This window comes from Symphalangus syndactylus, chromosome 14 (assembly GCF_028878055.3).
Source record: "Symphalangus syndactylus isolate Jambi chromosome 14, NHGRI_mSymSyn1-v2.1_pri, whole genome shotgun sequence".
NCBI lineage: Eukaryota > Metazoa > Chordata > Mammalia > Primates > Hylobatidae > Symphalangus > Symphalangus syndactylus.
In genome coordinates this window covers 79,036,144-79,046,584 of record NC_072436.2, presented here as the reverse complement: position 1 = coordinate 79,046,584, position 10,441 = coordinate 79,036,144, and the positions used below count along the sequence as shown (strand labels likewise).

The 10,441-nt window shown below is 46.4% G+C and overlaps 1 pseudogene; it reads right to left on the bottom strand.

Annotated features, from left to right (window-relative positions):
• Positions 1-1,320: 1,320 nt before the first annotated feature.
• Positions 1,321-2,233, bottom strand: LOC129462377 (large ribosomal subunit protein eL14-like; annotated as a pseudogene).
• Positions 2,234-10,441: the final 8,208 nt, after the last annotated feature.

The window sequence follows — 10,441 nt, the reverse complement described above, 5'->3', positions numbered from 1 at the left end:
AGATTAACCCAGCATCAGTGTAAGAGACTTGAGAGGGAAAAGTGGGTAGAGAAAGAGATCAGTTATAAGTCTTTTATCGGCTGGGCGCGATGGCTCACGCCTGTGATCCCAGCACTTTGGGAGGCCAAGGCGGGCCGATTACCTGAGGTCAGGAGTTCAAGACTATCCTGGCCAACGTGGTGAAACTCCGTCTCTACTAAAAATACAAAAATTAGCCGGGTGAGGTGGCGGGCGTCTGTAATCCCAGCTACTCAGGAGGCTGAGGCAGGAGAATCACCTGAACCCAGAAGGCAAAGGTTGCAGTGAGCCAAGATCACGCCATTGCATTCCAGCATTCCAGCCTGGGCTATAGAGGAAGACTCCATCTCAAAAAAAAAAAAAAAAAAAAAAAAGGAAGTCTTTTGTCAGCTGCTCTGTCTATGGAGTAGCCATTCTTTTATTCCTTTACTTTCCTAATGAACTTGCCTTCACTTAAAAAAAAAAAAAAAAAAAAGAAGCCTGTTGTCCAAGTCAGAAACAGTGAAAGCCTGAGCTAAAGCCATGAGCAGGAGAGAAGTGAATAGAAAGAGAGAAATTGAAGAAGCAAATCTATGAAATTGTATAGCTGATTGGATCCAGGATGCAAAGGAGTTCCATGGGTCCCAGAAGATTCCTAGATGTGTGCTGGAAATTGTAGTGCTGCTGTGGAGGAGATGTCCCACACTGGGCTGTACCTCGTCCTCTTATGCCTCTTCGGGGATCTCATGCCAACAAATGTTTTGTCATCTATCTTCAATTATTTACTGCCATTGATTCCTTCCCATGAGGCCTATTTAGAATCTCCACATTTTAGAAACAAAATAAACCAAACTGAACCATACCAAAATAAACCTTCCCTCTTGAGAGGAAGAATAGACTACTAATGTCCTTATCGTAGAAGTAGGGAGTCAAGAGACACTATCCATGATTAATAGAACGAAGAAGGGAGCTTAAGTAGGTTGCAAAGAGGGCCAGTGGAGAGATTGAGAATGGTGATGCAATCACTTTGGAGGAGAGGGGAACGAGAGGAGTGTAAGTGAATTAAATTCTCATCCAGCATATCAGGAAGTTAATAGAGAATGTCTAAGGCTGATAAGTCAAGAAATAGGCCAGGAGGTGAATTAGTGATCTGGAGGTTACTACAACACGGAAGCAGTTCAAAGTGCTTGCCTCTTCAGGGTGGCTCAGGACTGTTGCTTTTTTGAACCATTTGCATGTATTTCTTTGATGAAATTTTCAAAGGGTTTTTTTCCTGTTTTTCAACATGTCAAAAAGAGCCTTTATTACTTTGGTAGTAGCCTCTTATGCTTCCTTGCCAGACACTTTTGGAGGAGATGCTCCCTGGGCCAGCACTTTTTGACCCTTCTGAGCTTTCAGAAGAGGTGCTGCCTTCTGGCCTGTGGCTTTCTGGGCAGGAATCTTCTGGGCTGGAGCCTTCTTGTCCGCAGTGATCATCTTTTTTGCTGGGACTTTAGCAGCAGGTGCTTTTCTGGTAGAAGCTTTCAGGAGAGCTGCCTTTCAAAGCTTCCTAAACTCATTTTTTTTTTTTTTTTTTTTTTTTTTGAGACAGAGTCTCGCTCTTGTCACCCACACTGGAGTGCAATGGCACAATATCGGCTCATTGCAACCTCCGCCTCCTGGGTTCAAGCGATTCTCCTGCTTCAGCCTCCCAAGTAGCTGGGATTACAGGCACGCGCCACCACGCCCAGCAAATTTTTGTATTTTTAGTAGAGACAGGGTTTCACCATGTTGGCCAGGCTGGTCTCGAACTCCTGACCTCAGGTGATCTGCCCGCCTTGGACTCCCAAAGTGCTGGGATTACAGGCGTGAGCGTCTAACTTCATTCTTAGTTATTCTTTTCCTCATTTTCTTTGCCTTCATGGCTTTAAAACAATCAAAATCTGTCATCTTGGCTTTCCTCTCTTTGGCTTCAATCTTCTTGGCATAGTGTGGCTGCCCATTTTGCATTGAGATCTACCTGCTGCCAGGCTTGTTGGACATACCTTTGGTGGGTGCTATGTGGGAACTTGAGGATGAAGTCAGTGAGCTGCATGCATTTGAAAGACATGGCCTGTCTCCTTACCTGAGTGCAAAGTCCATCAACCAGAGCCCTGTTTTCATCAGTAACATCTACAACTGCGACCAGCTTTCCAGCATAAGATCCAAAGGAGACATAGGCCACCTGGCAAACCTCCAGGAAGTGCCTGAACATCATGTCGGCACCGTTTGGCAAGAAGGAAGTTCTTTCTTTTTTTCATATAATGGGGAGAGAAGCCTTTAAAAAGCCTCCCGAAATTCACATCTCCTTATGGCTACCATTTTTTCCCTTCTTCCTTGAATTATATTCTTTTTTTTTTTTTTTTTTTGAGACGGAGTCTCGCTCTGTCGCCCAGGCTGGAGTGCAGTGGCGCAGTCTCGGCTCACTGCAAGCTCCGCCTCCCGGGTTCACACCATTCTCCTGCCTCAGCCTCCCGAATAGCTAGGACTACAGGCGCCCGCCACCACACCTGGCTAATTTTTTGTATTTTTAGTAGAGACAGGGTTTCACTGTGTTAGCCAGGATAAATATATTCTTTAATATAATAATAATAGTAGTAGCTAACACTGACTGAGTTATTGTTATGTGCCAGGCATTGGCACATAACATTCATTCATCATCTTATTTAATCTTTGAAGTGAGCTTATTGCAACTAGACATCTTTAATGAATTGTCTATTCTTACCATCCTCATTTGCTCACCATCCAATCTCTTCTCACCCCACCACAAACCGGCTTTTGCCATCCAAACTCCACTTAGACTCTCCCAACAAGGGCACTGATGACCTCTCTATTGTGGAAACTGGTTACACTTGCCATGGCTTTGGTTACACTTGCGTTGTTGTTGTTGTTGTTGTTGTTGTTGTTTTAAATCTACCTCCTGGCTTCTTCTTCACAGTTCTTCTCTAAGGTCTTTCTTCTGCTGCCCACCTCCTAAACGTTGGTGTTCCTCAGAGTTCCCACTCTAGCCTGCATTTCCTCTCATTTTCTATCTCTTAGGATCATTTATATATTCCCCTTGCTCAAGTTATCACTGATGACACTCAGACCTCTGTGTCTATCCCAAACAGTTTTTTCTCCTGACTGCGAACCCATATACCACTGTCCACCTGACATCCTGATCTGGGTGTCCCACTGGCACCTCAACTCAACAGGTCCCCAGTGAAATGCATCCTCATCCCCTGACACCTGCCCTTTCTCCTGTGTCCCTTTCTCAGTGACTCCACTACCATCCACACAATTGTCCGGCTTGCAAGTCCTTAGCTGCCATGCACATCTAGTCAACCACCAAGTCCTGTGCCATCACCATCCCGCATAACTCTCTAGTCCTCTTCATTGAGGGGGCCTCTCCCTTCTTTTGCACCATCATCACCCTCTATCCTCTGGACTAAGCCAGTGAGTTGTTCAGTGTCTCCCCAACCCCAGGGAGCCCCTCCAGTCTGTTCTCCACACTGCAGCCAGAGTGATTATTTCTCATATGCAAATCTGCACCTGCCCCTCCTCCGCTTAAGAGCATTGAATGGTTTCTTGCACCTTCAACCTAGATTCTAGCTGGCCTCTGCTTACCTCTTTCTTAGGCTCCTTCTGCACTGGCTCCTGCCATGCTAAAACCACCTGCAGCCTCCCAACTCTCTCTCCCCAGCTTTCAGGCATTTACACTCACTGCTCACCACTTCCTCCTAGCCTGTATCTTCCTGTATAATTCCTACTGGTCCTTCTTGATTCAATATAGATGTCACTTCTCTGGCGGAGTTTTTCCTGACTCAAGACCCTATCCCAGCACTTCCACACTACTGTATTTATCCATATCTTCTCTGTCTGTCACTGAACTGCAAACCTTTCAAAGACAGATAGTATGTAATCCATCCTGGCAGAGAGCTTCAATCTGTCGAATGAATCATGGGAGGCAGACTTGTGGATTGGGAAGTGCACGGAGTCTGAATTCAGATAGACCAGGATTTGGGTTCCTTTTTTATTTATGTATTTATTTTTTGAGATGGAGTCTTGCTCTGTTGCCCAGGCTGGAGTGCAGTGGCATGATCTTGGCTCACTGCAACCTTCGCCTCCTGGGTTCAAGTGATTCTCCTGCCTCAGCCTCCTGGGTAGCTGGGATTACAGGCCTGCACCACCATGCCCAGCTAATTTATTTTATTTTTAGTAGAGATGGGGTTTCACCATGTTGGCCAGGCTGGTCTCAAACTCCTGACCTCAAGTGACCCACCCACCTTGGCCTCCCAGAGTGCTGGGATTACAGGTGTGAGCCACCACCCTTGGCCCTGGATTTGGGTTTCTTCCTCTTCTGAGCCTTGTCTTTTCCAGGTATAAACTGGAGACTGTTATTCCTTCCCCTCAGAGTCATTGTGAAGGTTAAATGAAGTTCTTGGCACAGGAAGGGCACACGGGCACTTGTAGATACTTGTGAATTCTCTTCCCCCACTCACAACAAGTGAGAACCTGAGTGGTTTGAAGGAAATAAGGATGAATTCAGAGGTGGGTCATGCAGGAGGTGAGACCAGTGGGGAGCTGTGAATTGAGCCTGATGTAGGAGCTGGAGGTGTAGGTTTGTAAGCTGACAGTTTAGGGGCTCTGAGCTGAGGCCTTGGAGTAAATGAGATTGCCCAAGTGAGACTGTGGCTTGGGGAATGCTCAGGCCTAGGGAGCAGTAAAAAGATCGGCCTTCGAAAAGTTGGAGGAGGAAGGGTCTGTAGGGTGGCAGAGGCAGCCAGGATGAGGAGGGGGAGAAATAACAGCTCACACACTGCCAAGAGGTGGAGGAGAAAGTACCTGTGGGTTTGGAGTGAATGAGGTCATTGATGTCCTTAGAAAGAGGGTGTTGGTGATAGTTTTGTATGCTTAATCATTTGTTCTAGGTCACAGAAAAAAGAGGGGGACCGTGTGGGACTGAGAGTTCCAGAGCAAAAGCCATCTGAACTGATAAGCAGGGAAGGAAGAGCTGAAGAGAGCAGTAGCACAAATGCCCTGTAAACTAACAACCACAGGGCTCACAGGGGCACCCCGGCACCCACACACCAGGCCCTCCCCAGTCCCTCCCCAACCCCACTGACTCCCAATCCCTCCAAAGGATACCAAGGAATAACCTGGCCCGGGTGGCAGGAGGATGCTGGGGAGGGATCTACAAAAACATATACAAAAGACTTTGGGGTTTTTGTCTGATAATAACTACCTTTCATTATTTTCTGTGTCAGGCATTGTGCTAATGCCTTGTACTCATTACCTCATGCACTCCTCACAACATTCCTTTAAAATATTATCATCTGTTTACTAATAAGAAACCTGAGGCTCAGAAAAGTTAATTAGCCTGTTGGAAGTCAGATAACTGGTACATGATGAGCTGAGATGAACCTGGGATCTCTGTGACTCCAGAGCCCTGCTCTTAACTACTTTGCTGGGGAGGTCATTGGGGAGTGGGTGGAAGAAGAGGTTCAGAAGCCTTAGTCTGGGAGTCCAGGCAGAGGCATGGGAAGGCCTCTGGGAAATTGAGGAACCTATTTGTTTACATAACTCACTTCCGACCTTGCAGGGCCAAGGCTGGAACCATCTAGTGTGGCACAGTCCCAGAGCACTTTTTGTGCTGATGGAATGTTCTCTGTGCTGTCTGACATGGTGCCACTAGCCACTGGGGCCACTGAGAACTTGAAATGTGTCTGCTGTAACCAAGGAATGGAATTTTTAATTGTGTGCATTTTAATTAGTTTAAATTTAAATTTGAAAACTGATACTGGATTCAGTTATTGGAAAATTTTAAGTATGTTTTGAACAACTTGCTGTATAAAACTAATTTTTCAATTTTCAATTTTATGAAGTCTAAATACAGATAAAGTATTTCTTTTCTTTTCTTTCTTTTTCTTTTCTTTTTTTTTTTTTTTTTGAGACAGTCTCACTCTGTCGCCCAGGCTGGAGTGCAGTGGCATGATCTTGGCTCACTGCAACCTCTGCCTCCCAGGTTCAAGTGATTCTCCTGCCTCAGCCTCTCAAGTAGCTGGGATTATAGGCACCTGCCACCACGCCCGGCTAAGTTTTGAATTTTTAGTACAGATGGGGTTTCACCCTGTTGGCCAGGCTGGTCTCGAACTCCTGACCTCAAGTGATCCACCCGCCTCAGCCTTCCAAAGTGCTGAGATTACGGGCGTGAGCCACTGCACCCAGCCAGATCAAGTATTTCTGATGAGAATTTAGCATCTGAATTGAGATTTGCCATAAGTGTAAAATAACTAGTGTTCAAAGACTTAGATGAAAAAAGAACATCAAATAGCTCACTAATAATTTTTAATTGAACACCTGTTGAAATAATATTTTTGATATATTGCATTAAGTAAACATATTATAAAAATTAGTTTCACTTGTTTTTAGAAAAAAAGTTTAAATATGGCTATCAGAAACATTTTAATGAAATACGTGGCTCACATTATATTCTTTTGGATGGTCTTGATCTAGAGGCCAAGTTCTGGTACTAACAGAAGTTCCACTTAGTGGCGGGTTGGAGAGGCCTTTCTCCACCTTTTACTACCCCTTTTTTTCGTTTGTTTTTGAGACAGGGTCTGTTTTTTACTCCAGCTCTATCGCCCAGGCTAGAGTAAAGTGGTGTAATCTTGGCTCACTGCAACCTCCACCTCTGGGACTCAAGCAGTCCTCTCACATAGCCTCCCCAGTAGCTGGGACCACAGGCGTGACCCACCATGCCTGGCCAATTTTTGTAGTTTTTGTAGAGATGGAGTTTCACCATGTTTCTCAGGCTGGTCTTGAACTCCTGGCCTCAAGTGATCCTCCCACCTTGGCCTCCCAAAATGCTGGGATTACAGGTATGAAACACCTTGACTGGCCTCAGAGATTAATTTTAAAAGAGAGCAGAGGTCATGTAGATGCTTCACATAAAGGAGTGACTCACTGACATTGGATTCCAGGCCTCTGGGAGGGAAGGATTTGGCCTTCCACAAGTCTCTATTGAGAGCTATCTATTGGTAGGTACCCCTGATATCCTTACTTCTTAGATATCTAGGATTGTCCCAATGTATATGTTCTGACCATGTAAGTACTCATACTTGTCCAATCTTGAATCCCAGTTTAAGCTTCCAAAATGTGCATATGTAGGGAATGATCAGTTCTGCTTCTGTATTACGCTGCTCTCCTTATTCCTGAAAATGGTCCTTCAACCCTCAGCAGGGGTTGCAGGACGCCTGCAGCTGCAAACCTGTCTTGCTCATGCTGCAAAACAGAGATGTCCTCACTGGGTGAGAAACTAAAACACTGAAGATGGCACTTTCCAAAGTTTCTGCTCTCTGAAGCCCCCATTATAAGGTCATGTGCTAAAATATCTTATGTAGTAGCCTCGATTCTAGAGCAAATTAGCCTCAGTCTCTTTATATGTAAATTGGGAGAAATAACAGAGAGAGAAGACACTCATATTGTTGCTTGGAGGACTAAATGAATTCATATATGTAAAGTGCTTAGCCCACTATCTAGAACATAATAAACCATCAACTCACTCTATATTAACTATCAATATAAAATAGGTTAGGATACTTCTAAATGTGTGTCAGAACTTATTTGGTCACACGTGATAGACAGCTGATTCCAATTAGAATGTTTATTGGAAACATACCAGACTATCTTACCCAATGTTAGAAAACGTTAGAAAAATCAAACCCAGGAGAGCTGGGTACAGCTGGACCTTAGAGCTCTGACACTGCAGGCACTTTTTTTTTTTGAGACAGAGTTTTGCTGTTGTTGCCCAGGCTAGAGTGCAATGGTGCCATCTGGGCTCACCGCAACCTCCACCTCCCAGGTTCAAGTGATTCTCCTGCCTCAGCCTCCCAAGTAGCTGGGATTACAGGCGCCCGCCACCATGCCCAGCTAATTTTGTATTTTTAGTAGAGACAGGGTTTCTCCATGTTGGTCAGGCTGGTCTTGAACTCCCGACCTCAGATGATCTGCTGCCTTGGCCTCCCAAAGTACTGGGATTACAGGCGTGAACCACCATGCCCAGCCACTACAGGCACTTTCTGTCTCCTCTCTGTGCGTCTGTGTGTGTTGGTTTCTTTCTCATTCACTGCAGATGGGATTCCTCATATGGCCAGAAACCAACAACTCCCAAGGCTATCTCTTGCAACTTCCTGCACTAGAGAGATGTTCTTCTCGACTATAGTTTAAAAAACAACAACAACAACAACAACAAAAGCCAGGGGAAGGACTATGAATGGCCCAGCCTGGGCATTCATCCTTATACAAGTTCAACTTTGACAATGGGAACCAGGACATATAAGAGCGTGATTGCTTCTGCTGGAATCCCGTGGTTGGGGTTGGGGATTTGGGTAACAAGTTCCCAAACATAAGGGAGGGTGCTGAGTGGCCCCTTGCCGTACTCAGTCATTGGCTGGGACTGCAGGAGTGGGGAAAAGCATGGCCTCAGCTCAAATACTGCAGCGGGTCCCAAAGGTGCTGCAACTGGAGGCTGTCAGCTGACCACTCTCCTTGCAGCTGATCATTCAGTTCTTTCTTGAAGGGAAATGCAAACAGTGCACCTATCTGTGGTTGCCATGAACCACCCCTTGTGCCCATTCATGAGAGCTGTGCCCTCATGATCTAACCACCTCCCAAAGACCCTACCCCCTAACACCATTACCTCGGGGATTAGGGTTTCAACATAGGAATTTAGGAGAACACAAACATTCAGCCTATAGCACCTGGATCCCCTGGTCAGATGCTATACTGTATGAGATTCTATGCCCGTGGATCAAGCACTCTATAAACCCCTGGATAGTGGTAATGGCTGCAGCTCCGAGGACAGAGAAAGCAAATCCATACTCAAATCAGTGTCTGTTTATCTGAGAATGACACTCTGCCTCTCCAGGACAGAAGGGGCCCAATTAGTCAACGTATTGCGAGTGGGTCTCCTCCAGGAATGGAGCTGCGTCGGGGCTGAATGTTGCTGTCTGTTGCTGCCGGGTTGGATATTCAAAGGCAGCAGTGGCAAGGTCAGATTTGGTCAGTGGAATCCATGCTTTTGGGTCCACGCATAGCCTGTGTCTCTGCCACTGTGGCCACCCCCTTCACCTGTCCATTGTGCCCATTCCAATGACAAAGCTTGTACCTGTACATGGAGCTGACCCACCCATAAACCAAGCATAGGAGTTTCTTCCTCCGTCAGTTGGTCATGATGTTCCCCAGGGCCACAGGTGTGGGCTGAGGTAGGGACACTAGTGCCCTTATCAGCCCCAAATGTCCCCAGTCAAGTTATGCTGGGATTACCCCGAATTATTGACCTGGCAGCCAGAAGAGGACGTGGGCACAGCTTCTCAGGGGGACACCAGTTGCCTGGAGGGAAGAGGCCTCTGTGGTGTGTTTTTGCACAGGGAGGGGTGGGCCACCTATGCAGATTCTGGGGGTACTGGGGAGTCTGCAGATACACCATCTTTCAGGGCATCCACCCAGATTTTCCCATCCTATGTTTCAGGGCCCTAGATGTTCCTATCCGGGGCACAACAGACCTGTCTTGACTGAGCATTCAGCCGTTTTGGGGAACGTTGACCCTGACTCTCAGATCCTGAGTTTGCTCCTTAGTTGTGCTGGCTCTTTCACCCTGTAAACTACCGAAGAGACCGTCTGTTTCTCACACTTAGCCATAACTGTTTGTTGACTGCCCTCTGTTTGCAATGCTTGCTCTGTAGAAGGGATCCCCAACTCCCGGGCCACGGACCCGTGGGCTGCACAGAAGGAGGTGAAGGCAGGCGAGTTATCATTACCGCCAGCTCTGCCTCCTGTCAGGTCAGCGGCATTAGATACTCACGGTAGTGCAAACCCTATTGTGAACCGTGCATGCGAGGGATCTAGGTTGACCACTCCTTATGAGAATCCAACTCCTGATGATCTGTCACTGTCTCCCATCACCCCAGAAGGGACAGCTAGTTGTAGGAAAACAAGCTCAGGGATCCCACTGATTCTACATTATGGAGAGTTGGATAATTATTTCATTATACATTACAATGTAATAATAATAGAAATAAAGTGCCCAATAAATGTAATGCACTTGAATCATCCTGAAACCTTTCCCTACCCCGCCCCAGTCTGTGGAAAAACGGTCTTTCACAAAACTGGTCACTGGTGCCAAAAAGGTGGGGGACTGCTGTTCTGTAGGACGTCAATGCAGCTTTTGAGCAATCAGCTCACTCCATCTTTCCTGTTTGAGGTGCCTCCCCTCCCCGAGGTCCCCATGCTTTCCAGGGCTTGAATCCTATCACCAGCCAGTGTATTCTCCACTGGGATGTCACTCTCAAGTCACTACTGATAGTATTTTTAGCAACTGGGATAGCCCTTGTGACTGGGACTATCCCTGCCCACATACCACTTGGGATGCGGTTCTCCTTGCCAG